Source organism: Oenanthe melanoleuca, chromosome 2 (genome assembly GCF_029582105.1).
Source record: "Oenanthe melanoleuca isolate GR-GAL-2019-014 chromosome 2, OMel1.0, whole genome shotgun sequence".
NCBI lineage: Eukaryota > Metazoa > Chordata > Aves > Passeriformes > Muscicapidae > Oenanthe > Oenanthe melanoleuca.
Window position 1 is genome coordinate 71,691,528 of NC_079335.1, and position 20,618 is coordinate 71,712,145.

The window sequence follows — 20,618 nt, forward strand, 5'->3', positions numbered from 1 at the left end:
AGTTCCTAAACTGATGTATTACATGGTACAGCCAAACAGGTATTGCCCTTTCTGTATCATTTGATATGGCAGCCTGCAGTACAGCAGAGGAGGGGAAGAACGAGCTGTAGAACATTTAAAGAACTGAAAGCAGCATTATGTCTGGCAATGACCATGTTTTGTCTCTAGACACCTACATCTATCAAGGACAAGACAGGTTATAGGACAAGGATTCAAAAGAAAATGAAGCAAGTGAAGCAAATCTAATTAATAGTAATAGGATATTAAATCTGTGACTCCTTGTATCCATCTAAAGGTGGTAACCAATTTCATTGTGTAGTTTGGCCTATACAACCTTACTAAATCTGCAGTGCAAATTTATTAATGTGAATTAGGTATTATGTGCATCACCTGAGATAACAAATGTTGCAGGGTTTCTTGAGAAAAAGAAAGTAGAGATAGATAAAATGTGTAGATTAAAATTTCATTTTTCTCGTTTCCTTAAATTACAGAAGTCAAAAGAACTATTTCTCATGGTTTAGCCATGAGAAATTTATGATACCTACAAGACAGAGCTGCAAGCCACTATTACCTATAACATGTTGCAAATTATGATTAAAATAAGCATGTTTAAAAGAGAGTAGTGATTTCTTTTCCTAGTTGCAATATTCTAGTAGCCAAAAATGGTTATCAGTTGAGTATTAATGAGTGCTGCTAAGAATATAGCTTGAAAGACATGACACATAATACTAAAAGCAAATGGGATGGTTGTAGTTATATGTAATTGTCTGTTTCTGGCAAATTAGAAAGCAAGAAAAAACTTAACTTTTCAAACTGAAAAATAAGATGAATGCATCTTTCACTAAAAATGATGAATTAATTTATACAAGAGTTTTGTTTGGTTTTTTTTGCAGGCTTGGGGATGTCTTATTTTATTTTTTTCATTTCAAGAAAGCAAAAACTTCTTAAAAGTAATCTAGTAAAAAACAGTGTATTTTGTTATGACTCAGAAGAAAATGTAGACCATGTTAGTGTTTTTGGCATAAGCTCATGGCACTGCTTTCAATTTACTTCTATATCTGAAATGGTGAGAGACTTGTTGTCATTTCTCTGATGACAGGTAAGCACTCAAACCTGGATGCACAGGGCAGTGATGCAGTCTCCAGGAGGTTTAAAGACATGACTGGATAAATCTCTGAGCAGCTAGGCCTGACCCTGTTTTGAGTAAGAGCTAAGACAGGATGACCTCCTGAGATTCCTTCCAAGCTTGAGCTACTCTGTGATTGTACAGGTCTTGGGATGTGTCTGAACCTCTACCATGAAGTGCTTTGCTATCTGTGGCAGCTGACAATTGTTAGTCTTATTTACTGTCTAAAGGAGTTGTAAAAGGAATGTCCTTGTCCTTCTCATATCCAGGCTGCTTCTGCTTCATGTTGGATCACAGAAGAAAAGGTAGCAAGAACTTTTTTTTGTCATTATAAAGGACATGGAAGAGAGCATCACCTGCTAGAACTAGGAGTTAAATCCCAGTTAAACCAGTAAGAGCATAGCAACTGTGTCCTCAGGTACTGACTGCTGAAACTCACTAGAGTCCTACTCCTTTCCAAATTAAATACATGCCTCAAAAACCCATACTCAGTGTAACTTTGATTTGAATTTTGACTCCTCATACTATAAAGGAACTTTGCTTATATATTTGTTCCAACTCAGATTGTGACAACCTTCTGAGTGCTCTCCCAGCTGCCACTCAAAAATCCAAAGGATTTTTGGTTTACAGTGTAAAATCAAAGATTCCCTTCCGTCATGCATACAGACAATGTATTTCAAAGAGCAACAGTTTTGTGAGGTAAGCATCTTCATTTACTTAGACATAAATGTTCTATTTTTGATGACTGAGAGGCTCAGGATGTCATGCATGTATCTTCAGAAGGGCTGTCAATCAGGTTAAAGATTTTGCAGTCTGACAACCTAAGCAAGAGCAAATAACATAACTTCTCAGTAAATACATCTCATTGGTACCAACTAGAGAATGTAATATTTTAATTAATCAAGAAACCAAAATGAAACAAGAATTCTTTATTCCAGAAAATCTCTTGAGGTCTGAGGAACTTTCTCTGTAAAGCCTAGAATATGTTTTCTATATTAGAGTAATAATATTTTCTAAGATTAGTCTTATCAATAAACAGGACAGGAAAAAATGATTTTTCAACAGAAAATGTATTATTTGTTTTACAATAAGAAAATTTTTCATCATGTACCAAAAATAGAATATTTATTGTATAAAATTAAATACAAAGAGTAAATATAAACTGCATTTATTCCAGTTTTCATCAGTTCATATAGTTTGGATCTTATTTTCCCTTTTAACTGCGTAGATTATTATAACACATTGTTTTACTTTCTGCTTGGAAGATTATGGAAGATATTGTCCTCAAAGAAGAAAGATAATATTAGCTGAATGAATCATAATTGCCTGCAGCACTCTAAGCAGATGCAATTTGATGTCAAAAAATGTCTCCACATTTCAAAATAAGTATTTCATATTTTGTTCCACAAAATGATCACCAGCCTTTGTACAAACTAGGTAGACATTTATAATTCTATTATTTTTTTTATTTTGTATTTAAAATAGACAGTGTTCATAAAAAACCCCATATTTTTATTCTAGGTAAGGGTAAAAAATCTCAAAGCAATTTACACTGTAAATCAGCATGAGATCTCACCTCTCGTCTCTTTCTAACCCTTCCTTCCACCTAAGAAAGAGAGTTTCATTCTTCAGGTGGTTCCTGCCTGGTTTTTCACAGTTCCTTAGGTGTTTTAACATTTTATATATTGCTAAGGACCTTCAATTTTCCCACTCTACAGCCTGCAAGCTATGTACCTCTTCATGTGATCTGCTGTGACAATGTTTTCCCCAAATTTTTCTCATGCTGTTTTGTTGTTATTATTCCCACGGCCTTGCTCCCACAAGCTCAGTGATGTTGTGACTTTAGCTACTTTTGCCATTAGTGTAGGAAAGACTCTTCTTTACCATGGTACCTGCTGCCCAAGGCAAGCCCTGGTTATGCTAGTGGGGACAATAATATGTGCCCAGAAAGGTCAGCAGCCAGGCAGTGAGCAGCACCTGCCCTGATGTCACCAGCAACTGAGGCATCACAGCCAGGAGCAACCAGCTGGGAGCTCGAGCAGCTCCTGATGGGAACTGTAGCTGCTACAGGTAAAGTATTACAGGGAAAACAGCCATCTGCATCAGAGAAAACATGCAGGCAGGTGTGTGCCTGGGAATTCCTGTGCTTTCTTTAAGAAGAAAGGAAGAGTTTTCCCTTTCCTCTCTTACTGCTCTCTCTCTCTCTCCCCTGTTTCTCCCTTCTTTGTTATTTTTTCTTCATGCCCCAAAGCAGCATCTGTCACCAATAGAATGGCTGTTTGTCATCAGCTGCAGACTGCTGTATTAAATTTTTGCTCGTTTGAACCTGTCCCAACACTCTTTTCACAACGCTGTTGATCTTTGGAGCAGGTGCTCTAGCTAACTTCTCTGATAGCTTTGCTCCTGTGTTATAAAAACACCAAAAACAGCTTTTAATATGTCTGAATGTGATGTTGTTAATTTTCCTTATAGAACCTCAAGATGCTGTGTTTTGGATTTTGAGCAGTTCTGTGGGGCTTAGCTGCCTACAAGGTTAGGCCACAACATTGATGAAAGTTTTAGGTGGTCACCATGTTATTATAATTCAAAGTAAGTCCTGACCTACAAATTTATAACTGTAATTATTACAATGAGAAAATTGAGAAAGAACTGGGGCATGGATATTTTCAGATACTAAATATATATACCTATGTAAATATGTAAATACATACAAATAAATAAATGTGCATATATATAATATATACACACACACACATATATATATAAGATAGAAAGATTCAACTCAAAAATAATTAAAGAAAAACACATCCACCAGAACCTTCAGGCAAAAAAAAAAAAAAAAAAAAAAAAGCATTCCTGTGGTATTAGCAAAGTATTAGAAGTGTTGACAGTAAACTCATATTATCTATGAGTTTATCATAGTGACAATATTTCAACTTTCATTGAAAAATTATCCAAGAAAAATACACTTTTTCCAAAAAGTATCATCTCCAAAGAAAAAATTACATGTTTTATGTAAAATTACTAGCTGTAAATAAGAAAGCGCTATCTCTTCAAAAAAGTTTCAGAAAAGATTAAATTGGAAAAGGAACAATAATTAATAGACTCTTGATAACCTTAAGAACTCTTCCTTAACAGAAAAATAGTTGCTGTTTATCTTTATGGAGAATTATTTGCAGAAAAAAAAAAAAAAGGAGTTTTGTTATATAGGATAGCAAAACTAATTTTCAAAAAACAAATGAGTTACAAAAGCAGCAAACACAGGCGGGAAATCTCTGCATTTCCCACACCAAATGGTTCAAGAACTGCAAAAAGCATTTAGAACAAAACCACTAAACCTTCAGTTTTTGAAATATATTGTATGTTTGAACACAGGCTGTAGTCACTTGCATATTTATAAACAATTACCTGAAAGATTGATTCAAGGTACAAAAACACGGGGTATGTGTATGTGAATGTATTGTGAACAGATACCTCTGGCTTTGTCAAGAGGATGAGAAACTATTTTTCTTCAGAAGTATGTGTTATTATAATTTCCATAATTCCCAGCATTTTTGTCCTTGTTCCAAAACCTCCTGCTGCTGCTAAAGATAAAGGTAAGCTTCCAGCTTTCTTTTTCTTCTATTTAAATAAAATATAAAAAAAATCCAGCCTCCTCTGGGAGGGAGGACAGAAATTCCTCCTTTCTGGTTAGCTTCTGTAATCTGGCATTCTAATTCAAAATAATGGAACTTGGTTATTTTCCATAAACCAAGAAAATATCTTTATGTACATTTCAAAATGTGTGATGTTAAATTCTGTATTCTTATAATTGCAAATTCAGAGAAATTTCACTATTTTTATTGTGCTACTTTCTATTTTCTTCCATAAGAGATCATGAAAACTCTGTTATTTATATATGCATCTGGTGAAAACGTGTGGTGTTGGAAGTTGTTAGAACCTAGAAGCCTTACTAATTCTAGAAAGTGTTTTCTAACCTGCAGGATGATGTCTCTAAACAAGTATTCTGATAAAAAAGGTTCTGTCAAGGCATTCTAGGTTCCTTTCTTGAGTAGTATCAAATTTTTAAGTTACTTTAAAAGGTGATCTTCAGTTTCTGCCACCTGCAGATGAGTTACTCATAGAAGATGAATACTGATATTGTATAGTTTTTGTATATATCAGTAAAAAAAGTGTCTAGTAATAACCAGATGACATCAATGTCAAAGAACAGAATGTAGCCTAAGATCATGGGATATAATCATTAGCAGCTAAGCTATGGAATCATCTGTCTGATATACTCTCTCAGGCTAAATGGCCAAACCTGATTTGTTACCTGAGATTCTCAGGTTACAAAGACCATAAAGGAATTCACACATCTTTTCAGGTGCTTACATGAACATGTATTACCCTGAAAAAATCAGGGTGGTTGTGTTGCTTTAGAAAAATTTGAAAAACAAGCCATAGATAAGTAAATGTACCACAAATGTGTACTGCAATCAGGTGAACAATCCTCTGCTGTCTCCTACCATTACAAAAAAAACAACAACTTATCTGGAATGAGCCTTGAATTTCTCTTCACAAGAAAATGTGTCTCCAATTAAAATTAACATGGAAATTTCTTGTGATATTATTTAAAACAGTGTTCTGACTGTTTTGTGGTTGTGCAGTGCTTGGTTGTGCACTTACCTCTATCAGAAACATGGTCTGAGCAGCTCTGAGTAATGGCTATTCATGGAAATACATAACTAACAAACAAAATAAACCCAGAAATCCCCCAAACAAACAAACCAACAAAAAATCCAGAACAAAGCAACACCACCAGATGCACTCAGTTGAGCTTTAATGGGTAAAATGGCAAGAAATTAAATATTATACAATCACAGCTATGTTACAAAAGGTAAAAATACTAAGAACTTGTGCTACCAGGCTTGACCAATGTTGTTTTTTTTTAATGCAAGTTTCCTCTCATTTCACTTCAGCGGTGAACAGCTGCTAGCTTGATTAAAATTATAATAAAATAATCATTGTATGCTTTTCTCCACTGTCAGAGCAAGAACGGCAACTCTTTTATTTTTCATGACAAGCTGTCTTTCTCCTTCTGAAAGGGCAAAAAATTAGACGATCAATGATTTTCATCTTTATTTAGGAGTGAGCTTGTGCATTATCTACAAGTCAGCCATGTATTCATGCCTGTAAATCTGAAATTGCACAAAAGAGAAATGAAATTTAATAAAAATTTTTTTTGGAGGTTATCCATTCATTTCTCATGGGTTGATGTTTATCATTGCTTTATCTCTGTGGGGAATATCTTTGAATATTAGCTAAACCTGGGGTCCCAAACCCCTCTAATTCTGTATTTATTTTCAGATAACTAGCACTACCTTCCCTGGGTTAATCTTGTTTGAATTCAGGTGTACCTCAAAACAAAAAAAATTTCATATGTAGCTAAATTATTCATGTCCTGCAGGAAAGCAGAGGTTTTTCTATTAATATTACCAATAAAAGAAAAATGACTGACTACTGGACTTTGCATTGAAATTGAATGGTTACACTTTGCATCAGTCTCTGTCATCTCTAGCTAGTAGTGTGTGTACTCTTACTCTTTTCATCACAAACTCAAATGAGTTCACCTATACTTTGTTTCGTCAATATTCTGTTTGATTTTGTACTAGAAGGGAAGCAGTAGTCTGATAGGATCACTTACAGTCAAGAGGAATTTCATTTGTTCCTCATCACCTCTCAGCCAGTAAATTGAGATTGATAGGTGATATTTTGGTTTGATTCATGAGTGTTATAATGCAGAAATCTATATGGCATTTAGGAAAAAAGTTTTAGTTTGACTTCTGGGGGACATTCCAGAGTTGATTAGAATATATAGTAGAGATACTCCCAGGAAAATCAGCAGTTTGTTTGACTCTCAAACTAGATTTCAGTGGTGGCAAGATGAATCAGCTCTGTGGACACAGTGGTGGAAATTTAGGAAGAACAGCAACATCTAGTGAAGTTATTTCCAGCACTGGAGTATAAAGCTTTAGCCAGGCCTCTGGTTGCATTCATATATACTGTCAAATTTTAATGGAGACTACTCTACTAGTAAAAGGAAATATTCAGAGGTTATTTCTTAAGAGACTTTTCATGTGAGAAGAACAATATACTTTTTCTAAGTTTATTTTGTTTCTTCTTTCATCAGAAATTTCACAGTAGAGCAAGATACCAGATTTATCTGTCTTTTTATTACTTCACACTGCAAGGCTTCATTAAATCATTCTAAGGGAGTCTAGAATCTACAAATACCTTTATTTTACTCCAAGTAAATGTTTTTGGGAGGCAATAGACAGATTAGTGTTTTAATGTGGTCTTATTGGAGGCTTTTTACTGTAGACAGAAATTATTTTGTCTAGTTGCAAGACAGTCTTCCTCCAGAGCTAATAAATCATGTTAAGAAGTGAACTCATCATAATCAGTATAGTTTTTCAGTTTGTTTGCCTTCTGCAAATTCTTTTCAATACATTTTATTTACATGTCTATGTTAACATTTATATGATTTAACGCAAAACTGCTTTAGCATTGATTTGAATTTTGTGCAGGAGAATATTTTTCTGCAGACTGATTCTACCCTTTGTTATTTATTGAGAACTGACCTTGACAAGGAGGCTTGGATGGGCCTGATATCATCTTGAATGAGAATTGCTGCCAGGCAACCCATCATTCCTCTCCAGGGTGAGTGAGATGCTACAATATTGTGAGTGCTCTACTGACTGCTGTGAACAAGCTATAACTAAATATATCCATTGGATAATGATAGATAACATTTAGGACCTTCAACAAATGAAAAACAAAGCATGGAGAGATGAGATAGAAAGGGAAAAAATATCTTGCCTTGTCTGGGAACTTCATTTGGCCCATGAGAAAATCTAAGAATTCCTTTATGTCTTATGACAATACATGTATGCAGATTTACCAAGCTATGAGTTAAAATAATAAGAGTTATCATAATTAAAAATGAAGTTTTCAAATCCATAGTTCTAACTCATTGGCATAAAAGCAAATTAATGCTGAAAAAAGCTAATAGTGGTGTCAATTAAGAAAAATTGAAAACAATATTTGCAATTCAAACAAAACTAACTGGACTTCTAGATAGTAAAAAATCCCACTCTAATTGTGAATATTATTAGCAAGTCATATCTGATGTGCACAAACAATAGATAATTTGACCAATGAATAGTATATATATATTAATCAGTACAAATGAATGTGCTACAAATAAAAGCACACAAACCATCTATGTAATTAAATTTCTAATTTCAATTAGAAAATAATTAATATGTATATATAATATAGTATATTAGTGTACATTTTGTGCTACAGCTAAATAGTGCCTAGCTTGTAGATCTTGATTCAGAGTATTGCAATATGCAAACTCATCTAGACACAAAATCAACTTCAAAACCCTTCTTTTTTCTCTACTCTGAAAGAAGAAATGTAGAAGGAGCTCCAGCAGAATAAAGTGGGGGTGAATTTTATAGCTAGCACCTTTCTGAAAAGATAGTATACATCTATGCACAATATGGACCACTTATAGCATCAGAGAACATTTTATCTCCTGAGAGCAGAGTAGCTGTACTGAAGAGGTTCACTCACTAAATTTAAGAACATCCTTGAGCAGATTATTCTTAAAAAGCAAACAGTCCTCTCTGCTGAGAAAGGCAGCAGAGCTTCATAGAGATCTTTAGGAACATCACACAGCAGAATGAAAGTCTTAACAGCAGTGTTGTTTTCTGGGAGGATAATAAATTGAAAGAAAGGGGAGACATCAGTGCTTCTTTTCTGATTAAAAGATGGCCATTTAACCTCTTGCATGGAGCAAATCTTTTTGGAATCAGAAACCCAAGCTCTAAAGCAGTACTTCAGTGGCAGAAGATGATATTTCAATGCAATCAAAAACCTCTCCTTCCAGAGAATACTGTCTAGTGATTTTTCTGTTGATTATAGAAGAGTACAATCTCCTAGGGAGTCTGGATCTGCCCTATAAAGATCTGGAATAAAGCCAGAAATCACAGTTTGCATGGACACTGCTAACAGAGAAGAGCAAGAGAAAGAATATGAAAGCAAAGTCAGGTAATTTAGAAGAAAGAAGACAGTAGGGACAGCTATGTCAGTGAAAAGTTCCTAAGCTGAAGAATCTGAGTGTCTGGCTCAGAAAGCACAAGAAGTAAGAACTTGGATTTCATGAGAAACCCAGTTGGAACATTAAAGAGAATCTATTACTAAGGAATCAATTTTAATTCAGTGATATAACTAGGTTTCTCATGCATGAAATAAATAACAGTAGTTAAGTTATGGAAGAAGACATGCACACTCAAGCAGAGGAATTAGGGATGGTTGGGTGCCCTTCCTACAGGATGCTGTTATGGTTTAGGAGTGGCAGTCCACAATAGGGTGAAATACTCCAAAGCTCTTGCCACTTAATCACTTCCCCTCACCTCTTCTCGCAGCAGGCTGGAGAGGAGAAGTGGGGGAATAAAAGGGAAGATCATGGGGGGAGATAAGAACATTTTTCTAGAAGCAACGACATTAGAAATGAACAGTAACAGCTACAATGATAGTAACAATGTGTGCAAGAGGTGAATGATTCACATGAGGCTCACCACATGGAAATCATGAATAGCCAGCTGCTCTACCATGTACCCAACTGGAGGGACCCTTTTCCCTGGACCCCTGCACATGATGTGATGTGGTATAGAACAACAACATTCAGTAACCCCTGGTTACTGAAAATATTAACCTTGTCCTGACCAGAGACAGGACAGATGAAAAGATAAGAACAAAAGCAGCAGTATTTATGCTCCTATATCAAAGTTGGAAGCTTAAGAAATTGTGTGGATGGTCTTAGTCTAGCACTAAATGAAGACATGGAATAGAATGCTGAATATTTATCTAATCAGTGGGAGACCGTAACTGGGTTACAAAATGTACAGGACTAATGCTGAAATATATATGAATCATTGCTTGCCTCAGAAGGTAACAGAATCCAAACAGATTGAAATTTCTGGTCTCAGATAGGAAGGGTATATTTTCTGATGTATTTTTCTGATAGCTGTGATCTGCTTATAGAGATTAGAGGCAAGAAATATAGCAGGCATGGTAATCTTGACTCAATTTAAACTAGAAAAATGTCATATAAGGCTCTAATGCAGAGACCACAATTTTATACACTGTCAGGGACTAGCAGCTGGCTAGAAGCTTCACAAGGAAACTGGGGATGAAAACATGCTTCTCCAGGGGTGCAACTGGTTTTCAGGTTGATCCACTAATAGCAGTTCACCCCATAACCCTTGGACAAGGACTGTTCTGCTGCTGATCATGTAGCATTGCTATGAGGTTACTCTCAAACCTACTGAGCTGCACACACCTCTAACCAGTCATTCTTACTATATTGCTACTATATTGCTTACTATATTGCTATTCTCTTGCTCTATTTGCAGACAGTACTTGTCAAGTAGTCAAGGTATTTCTCTTCTCAAATTTTGAGCATGTTTTATAGTAGTAGATCTTGCACACTTTGCTTGTTTCTGCTTGTATCTGCTTTTGGAAACTCACCTTTATGGAAATAAAATTGAGTTTAAAACCATGGGAGCATTTCTGATCACAGGAATCCGTACTAGCAACTGGTTATATAGTTATTGGATATCAGTTCAAAATCAGGAATGTAACTTCCAGCTTAGTTTAATTAGTGATATAGTCAATAAGTATTAATTCACACAGTGTAACAGAACGGGAGCCTAAGCTACCTATAGACAAATATATCTTTAATAATTTAAAATTCTCCATTGGGTAAGAAAATTAATTCAATTATTTTTGAAAAATGTCACTAACTTTATATAAATTAAAAATTCCATTCTGCAGAACAGAATTGTCCCTTGATTCTGTATAAAAACTATGCACATCAGCAACAGAAAGAAATGAACTGTGATGGCAGAATGGAATTCAATGTTAACCAATGAGAATATATGCTTAGTGTAGGTATAATTACTTGAAAGAGTATAGTCTCCTTTAATTTTTTTTTATTTTCTTTTTAACAAATTATTTACTCCTTTCCATATCCCACAATGCATATCCCAAAATATCTAAGCACTTTTCCTTTGTTTCAGAAAATGAGCAAGCCATGCCCCAACTGTTATGATTATGATAGTCTAGTACCTGAAATTTACAGAAATCTCTTTTAAGTATGCTTTCATCAGATGCATTCACTCTTCTCATTTTTTATGTGAAGTTTATATGTAGCTGCTGCAAGAGGTAGATTCTACTTCTACATTCTCCAGTTCTTAAGGTTGTGAAAAATACATGGTTTGATTACTTGTGTTCTTATAATTCTATGTGAACAACATGGCTAAGATCATTTTGTCAGGATCTTTGTATCTTGTTCTGTTTCTATTAAAAAATAGCTGGAAATTACTGAGGTTTTTTGCAAAGTTGCACTAATCTGACACAATGCTGAACTTCATAAGGTTTGAGAAAGATTTGCTTTCTGATAACAAAAATATTTTTCCCAAAATGGGCTGGATATGTTCTTTCTAAATAAACCAGATATTAAGAGAAAAAATTCTTCAGAAGACTGAGTATCTCATTTAGGTAAGAAATTAATTCATTTCTACTCAGGGTTATATAGCGTTTATCTAGTATCTAGTCCTTGTTAAAGAGGAAGACAGATTCTACAGATCTACACACTTGATTTATCATACAATTCACCTTGAAGTATTCTTATTTTTATTCTTATATAAGGATGATTCAATTTGAAGTAAATACCTGATATAAAAATTATAAATCACTTTAATAAGATGATGGTTTAATATTTTAAAAAGTTACATTTAGTTTTCTAGACATAGTACCAAATCCAGCATATGTTGGAGTCTATCCTAGGAATATTTTTCTGTAAAAGGCAGCTGCTTCTGTTTTATGTGCTACAAATAAACCAGAGCAAATTCTGCAGCTGCTTTTTTTTTTTCCTTTTTTTTTTTTTTTCAGGCCAGGTATGACTGTCATGACTGTTAAACTGGTGCATCCTTTTAATTTGAATTTCAAACTTCACTCTACAATGATGTAAAAAAAATGGGTTGATTTCTTTGCTTTGTACTGTAAATATTTTGAAGCAGCCCTTGATTTCCTAAGTGAGGTTTCATATATCAAAGAAAAATGAAAGTGCTAGTTTGAGTGTAATGTATACATTGCATTATGGAGTTTACAAGTATTTGAAGATTTAGGTTCTTTTTGTCATATTCCAATGCCACTTAAAAAATGTGAATTCTGCAATTAAGAAAAGGGAATTTGCAGTTTTACCATAACTAGACTAAAAATACATCTTTTTTTTTAAGTGTGTTTGTGCACACTTCATTCATGATTGAATGTGTTAATACCTTTTTATGTTCAGCTATAAGTCTTAATTCTCTGTAATAGTATAATTAATCATATGCATCCAAAAACATAATTCTCCCATGGGGATTCAATGCCAGAAGAGCCAAATACCATAGTGAGATTAGCATTGTTTTACTCTGGTTTGTAATTTGAAGTCACAGTGCCATTTAATAAGTGGAGAAGTGATTAGTAGAGTATAAATTAGGCACTTGTAAAATGAGTGGTACAGTGAAGAGAAAGTGTTTTCTACTCATTTTAATGCTGACTACTACTAGCATCAATATTAAAAACATATTTTAGTAAAAGTTTTTCTGAGTAGGATATTAATAAGGTAAGTCATCCATGGGACTTTAAACATTCTTCATTAAAATGAATAGCTTTCACACTTTCACTTTATTCATTTCACATCCAACATCCCCATCTAATTTGTGGAAGTCACAATTTCAAGTATGCCACTTGAGAACTGAGCTTAATGACTAGCATTCTTTGGATGCATAAAATGAGAAGAAAAATGTGAACAATCACACTGAGAAGTGCCATTTTCACAATATTTAAGAAAAAGTCCATAGCACAAAAAAGGCCAAGCACAAAGTCTGCCAATTGTTTTGGTCACGATTTCCTCAGTTAGAAGTATGGGCACACAGTGATGAAATCTCAGTCACACACACTCCTGCACCCTCCCCTTCTCAGCTTTCAGGAGAGTGTTGAGCAGCTATAGAGGTCAGTTCTTTTTCATCATTATATTTTTAATTAGTGTTTTATGAAGTCTTTTCAAAAGTCTAGATGCAAATTTCTTTCAACTATTAGCCCTTGAGGCTTCAGTGTATTGAAGGCACATAGAGTAACCACATTAAAAAACAAACAAACAAAAATTGTGACAAATCTAAATATCTGGATAGTAGTGATAATGCTTAGAAATAATTCATGTTTGGCTCATTTAAAAAATCTCACTTTTATTTAATCTTCAAGGGTATCCAAATCAAAATTATGTGATGAGCTGGGATGCACTTAACAGATATTCATCTGATCTGTTCTAAAAAACACTCCAGAGGCAACTCATTGTGATATTTTCTTTTTCTCAAGCTTTCTGTAGTGTCTTAATGTGTGTGCATATACAGGAATATGCAGAAATTGGAGCATACTTCTACCATTCTTATCCAATAATATTTTAAGGTCTTTAGAATTTTTTTCCTTGAATGTTTTTATTTTTCTTAGTCCATTTGTTAAATGATTTTTACAAGCTACTTCATCTACTTTTAAAAAGAACAAAAGGATTTTAGCCCCACATGGTATAAGGTGAATGCTTAAGAAGTGAGAAGGCAAGTATTAAATCTCTGGTGTACCTTACTGATCTTGCAACTCCACATAACCCCCACCATAATATTTTATCATTCACAATTCTCCAGCTTCTAATAGCTGCTCTCTTTTCAAGTAATCCACCTACTGTTTTTTTTTTCCTGAAGTTACAGAACTAGTAGCTTAAAGCAAATTTTGGAGTTCATTAATCCATTCTCCAACTGAAGCAAGTACTACACCAACACTGCATCAAATCAGATATGGCTTTATTTAACTGAGTCTTAAAAATCACCCTGGACAGAAAATCTGCAGCCTCTCTGGATAGCCTCTCTTGGTACTGAATTACTCTCTCGGTGAAAAGAGATTTCCTGCTAACTAAACTGAAGAACTTTTTAAACTTTGATTATTCCTCACAATATATTCTTCTGCCAGTTCTTGCCCCTTAGACTCTAATTTTTTTCATTTTTAACAAGATCATCTTCTCATCTCAGAGCTGTCTCTGTTGTGCCTCAGTATTTTCATTTATGGCTGTGGATGTAAAGGTTTTGCCATTTCTTTTCAGTGGTTCTTTAATGATCTATCCCAAAAGACAGAAGCACAAATCCCTTTCTTAATTCTGAAGATAAAAGTGAGTTCCATGAAGCTTCTTCAGTAATGCTGATCAATGAGGACTTCTCTAAACAGACCTAAAGAAAAACTTGTTCAGCAGTTTACTTGTAGTTCTAGAAAGCTCTACTACCATAGTCTATTACTGTCAAAGGCATTCCCTGTTAAAGTATGACAAGGCATGAGTATTTCACAAGGCCAGTTCTAAAGGTCTTTTAAAGACCAGTTCTTACCTAAAAGTACAAGGTACATTTCTGTGAGTGTTTTTCTTCAGATTAGATGCTTATGAATAAATGCTTTAAATGTTGAGACATCTTACTGCATTTATTTTAGCAGAGACCAAGAAAGAAGGTTTCAGTGGTGCTAGATTTCCTCTGTTTCATGATTCAGGGATGTTGTCTACTACATCTTCTCGCAAACTTTCTTTGTCCTGCTCTAGTACTACTTGTAGTTTTATAATTAATTTTATATTACATGATCAGGGATTGATCTCTATGTTAAAATTGGTACTTCATTACTCAGGTCAATAGACTCTTAATTTTTTTAGCTCAGAATTGTCATTCCTTGTTTCAAAGTTTTTGCTAAAAAGCGAATCGCATTTCAGCCTTTGATTATTAAGGAGGTTTAGCTCTAGGGCTGATAGTACTTCCTTTTAATGAAGATATTGCTGCACTAAACTGAGGACAGCTATTTCCATTCCCCAGCTTCTCTGTTCCTTTCCTTTCATTGCAAAATTTCCTGATTCGTAAAAAAAGCTGTACTCTAGAAGGTGGGAAAGTGGCTGGTGGCTGTACCCTCAGCAAATTTGCAGACAACTAAGCTGAGTGGTGTTCTAGATACACCTGAAGGATGGGAGGACACCCAGAGGGAGTTAGACAAGCTCTAGAAGTGGGCCCATGAGAACCTCATGAGGTTTAACAAGACCAAGTGCAAAGTGTTTCTCCTGGTTGGGTAAACCCTGGTATCAGCACAGGCTGGGGGATGAACAGATCAGAGCAGCTCTGCCCAGGAGCACTTGGGGTGCTGGAGAGGCTGGACATGACCCAGCCATGGGCACTGGCAGCCCAGAAACCAATCCTGTCCTGGGCTGCATCCAAAGCAGTGTGGCCAGCAGCCTGGGGGAGGGGATTCTGCCCCTCTGCTCTGGTGAGACCCCAATGCAGTGCTGCATCCAGATCTGAGATCCCAGCACAGGAGGGACATGACCCGTTGGATCAAGTCCAGAAAGGCCCAACAAGTTGGTCCAACAAGTTGATCAGAGAGACGAAGCACTTCTCCTATGAGAAAAATCAGAGAACTGAGATTCTTCAGTCTGGACTAGAAAAGGCTGTGACCTTTAGGGGTGACGTAATTCTGGCCTTCCAGTCACTGAAGGGACACTGCAAGAAACATGGAAAAGGACTTTTTGTGATGGGAAGTAGTGGTGGGACAAAGGACGGAACAAGTGTAAAGATTTTCTTCCTAATATCTAATCTAAACCTACTTTCTTTATATTTTTTCACTGAAAGGGTGGTGAGGCTGCCCCATTCCTAGAAGTGCTCAGGGTCAGGTTGGATGAAATTCTAAGCAAACAGGTCTAGTGAAAGCTGTTCCTGCCCAAGGGAGGTGCTTGGATCTATAGGATCTTTAAAGGTCCTTTTCAACCCAGTCTATTTTATGATTGTGAGGTAGTGGTGTTTGATATTAGACTTGGTATCTTGTAAGTGATACTAAATCTATAAAGAAAGTTATGTGTGACTATGTAACTTTTAGTAAATTCATACTTTAAAATGAAGCTCAATTTCACAAACACTCCAGTTTGAAAATATAATGTGGTTGAACTTGATTAATAAAAACTCTAATCATAAAACTGTTGGAATGAAAGTATGACAGAACTTTATATAAAAACATTTGTATTCATAAAATGTACATAGTAAGCATCATTATAACATCTGAATCTAGAATGTGAATAACTGAGACAAATGTGGGGTCAATACTTTTCCAAGATAATGTATTCAGAGTATGAATATAAACAATCCAGAGAGAGAGAGAAGATTTAGAGATAGAAACTAAAAAAAAATATTTGAGGTCATACACTTCTACAGTTCAAAAGGGTTTTTTCAATTATCTGGAAATTTTTGCATGCAAATAGGCAAAATATGTTCCCTTGATATGATTAGTGATTTAGTCTGCAGGCTCTGAAAATCTGAAACAGTACTTGATCAAGAAACAGACTCCTCTCTTTTAGTTGGAGACTGCCTCTATCATTGAAGATTTAAGGTTTCTTTTCTTTTAGCAGTTATCCTGAAAGCCAAAATTCTTTCTAACACTAAATTATTAAAAAATATGTATTTTCTTAATCTTAATATGAAAAGGTTAAAATTTTTGGTTGACCAGAAATTGCTGCCAATGAAAATATAAAAATAAACTGGGTTTGTAGCAGTTTTTCTAGAATCAATCTGAATTCTCACTTGCAACAATAAATGTGGTTTATTTTGCAAAAGATTGTTTTATAAAAAAATAAAATACTATGAAAGCACTAAGGTCTAGAGGAATATAACATTTTTATGTCACATCAACATTCTACTTAATTTGTCCAATAAAAGCAAACTTGACACAAAGTTTCTAGAAGTATTTAATAAATAAGCAGATAATTTTTTTTTCAGGGCCTTGACTTATTTAGTGTTTAGCAGTTAAACAGTAATGATGATCAAGCTCATTGGTCCATTCCAAATTCACCAGTCCTGATTCTGTAAATTCAAGTAAACTCAGACTGCTGAGAGAAGCTGTGGAAATCCCATTCCTGGAAAAGTTCAAGACCAGATTGGATGGGGTTGGACCAGCAACCTGGTCTCTTGGAAAATATCCCTACCAACCCAAGTGGGGCTTGAAATTAAATGATGTTTAGGGTACTTTCCAACCCAAACTCTTCAATGGTTCTGTGATTCTATGTGACTTTGAGGGAAATTAAAAGTCCTAGTAATTTTCTATTGCCCGCCAAGTGCCACAGAAATATCAGATCTGTCCTTTTTGGTGGGTCTCGAGAACACTGAATGTGCCTGCTTTTCTCTTTGAATAAAAAGTTTTAAAACTACCATGTTATTCAACATACTTATTATAGCATTAAAAATAAAATTATTAAAATTGTAAGGAAGAAGGTAACACAGAAAATAATGTGTAAGAAAAAGAAAATACATTGTCAGGAGTACAACCATGTGATCTTGCTATCACGAGGCAGGGGTAATATGTGCCTTAAACTGGATATTTATGTATGTCAAATTTTTGCAGTTAGAAGATGGATTTGTGGTGTTGAAGATTTGCTTTGGTTAGAGGCTTTAATAACTTTTTCTTGTATATTTATATATTCAGGTGAATTGCTCTTTGACTGCTTGTGGCTGACTGTGGCAGAACATACGGCACGTGTTAACACATTTGGAATATTAAAAATGAGGAATTCTCCTGGCATCACTTCATCCAATGAGAATATTTACTTATTTTTCACCTTGTGAAAGCAGAATCCCCAAGACAAATGACTGAGTTCATGGAGATGGCTAGACTGACTTGACAGAATCCTTGTGAAAGTGCTTCAGTTCAGTACCTCTGGGATGACAGCAGGACAGAAATCAGAGTTTCTGAGGCAGATAAGGGAAGGCAGAGATCAGACAAATGATTCTGCTTTATTGTTGATAGTCCATGGTTGTTCTAAACAAATATAGTTCATCTCATTCTATTATCTAACTGCAACTGTGGGAATATAGGGCTTTTTCTCCAAAGGGATGTCCTAATATTTTCTCTAGAACACTTTATGGTTCATTTTAGAAATTGTCTTTCCTTGCAAAGTGATGGTAGGGACAAAAAGCTAGTTCACATTCTCATTAATTTCTTCAAGCTTTCCTTTATCAAAAAAAAATCTAATCTAGTCTGAAAAGTGTTGAGCTAGCAAGTTACATTCTCTGACTTTCAAGCAAAACCACTCTATAATGATATAAGATCCTAGATTAAAGCTCTAACAAAAAATTTTAATATATACTTTGTTGAGGAGAGTTTGCACATAGAATGCTCTGCCTTGTACAGAGAATATGAAGAAGCAAGTTGTAAACCTTGAGAATTATAATCACCACTGAACCTAAGGACTTGATCCTGTTGCTAAGGAACACTGAAGAATTTCTAAGATTTTACAAATCCACAATATTGTAGAGGCAGGCAAGGCAGTAAAGAAAGAATCTGGCTGATGTGTAGACCCAACCACACCTTAGCCACATTTAGTACCATAAATATTTATGGCATAAATATGGATACCTTTGAAGTACAACAAAATCAACTTTGTCACATGAAGATCAACAATAAACAAAATCTGTAACTAAATAAACTGTAAAGGGATTTTTAATGTGGAGTAAATAGAGGAACAACAGGAGAATGAAGCCTAAAAGACCATCTCTAACCCGGGACAGAAATTTAGTAAGGAAGGTCAGCCATGTCAACTGGATATCTTAGGCTACCTAGAGTAATACCTATTCATTTGAAATAGGTAAAAGGAGCACTTAGAAATTGTACAAGAGGATGGATTTCCAAGTTAACTAAATTAAGTGTCAGATGTAGTATTGGTGGGGTAAGGCAAATGCTACAGACTTGTAAATTATGTAGGCTCCTTATGTTCCTTTGAGGTAAACATCTGAATATCCCTTAAGATCAAGTTTCCTACTTGAAGGAGTTTGGGGAAATTTAAATTTTCAGGAACCAAAAGTTTGCAGAGATCACCTTACAATCATCCCTTTAAGATTCTGCTTTAATCTTAAAAGAAGTTACCATCTTCAAGGGAATACCCAGACCTGATGAGAAAAAAAGAAATTTTGAGATATTACTATCTCCTTGACCACATAGGAACAATGATAACAATATGCAAAAGAGGTCAGGTATGCTTTGAGATTAGGGCATACAAGAGAAATGGCCTTCTTTACTTACCTTATTTAAATCAGAGAGGGATCACAGAAGTTCTCATAAGAGGCAGGGTAATTTAATTTTTATTTGGTCGTCTGCAAAAGGATGTGATTCTAAATGCTGACGCTTGAGGCCAATTCAGTCACAGTGATTGATTTTTGTAATTCAGTATTTACAGAATCATAGTGTCCCTATTTGGAGGGGACAAAAATCACCTAAGGCCAACTCCTGGCCCTTCCCTGGGCATCCCCAATAGTCCCACTGTGCCTGATACCATTGTCCAAGTGCTTCTTGAACTCTGGCAGTTGTGCCATGACCACTTCCCTGGGGAGACTCTTCTGGTGCCCAGCCACTGTGGGAGTGAAGAAGTTTTCATAATATCTAAACCAAGCCTCTCCTGACACAGACTCAGGCCATTCCCTCAGTCCTGCCACTGATCACCAGAGAGAAGAGATCACTGCTTGCCCTTCTGCTTTCCCATGTGAGTAAGTTGTGGACCACCATGAGATCTCCTCTCAGTGTCCTCTTCTCCTGGCTGGACAAGCCAAGTGACCTCAGCTTCAAATGGCTTCCTCTGGGCCCTTCAGCCTTTCTGTAGCCCTATTCTGTAGCAACAAAAGCAGACATTCACTAAAGCTGCAGTCAATTTAAAAAGGTGACCAACATAGAAATGAAAAAATTTCTTGAAAGAAAAGAAAAAGATAGGAGATAGAAGTCTTCTCAGGCAGCATGGAAGTTACTTGTGGATCACGTTGGAAGCAAAAAGTATATGTGCACAACTAAACATCATGGTTAGAGACTGTGGTAAGCTTTATGGTAAAAAGAATCACTGGAAGTGGCAAATAAATGCCATAGGAGCAATTAAAATATCTAGTAAGGTAAGAGTGCTAGGGCAACAAAACACAACAAAATGTTATTTTACTAAAGAATTAGTAAAAGATATGAAAATCATCAACTAAGTTCAAATTTGAAAGGAGGGAAAAATTTTCAGGGAATAAAGTGATTCAGACAGAAGATAACACAGTCATGATTGGTAGTGGTTTATTTACCAGTTTGTTTCTATATCCTGAACAAAAAGGCACACACTAGGTTTTTTTTCAAAATCTTGGCTCTTAAATCAGAGTTTGAACTTTCTTTTTAAACTAACAAGTAAATGCTGACAGCTACACTAATTCCTTCCTACTTATGTTTACATTGTCCATACAATAAAGAGGCAAAGTTCTCAAATATATGTCCTCAAATGACTTTCATAACCCTGCTGCTGTCTTATCACTGCTAA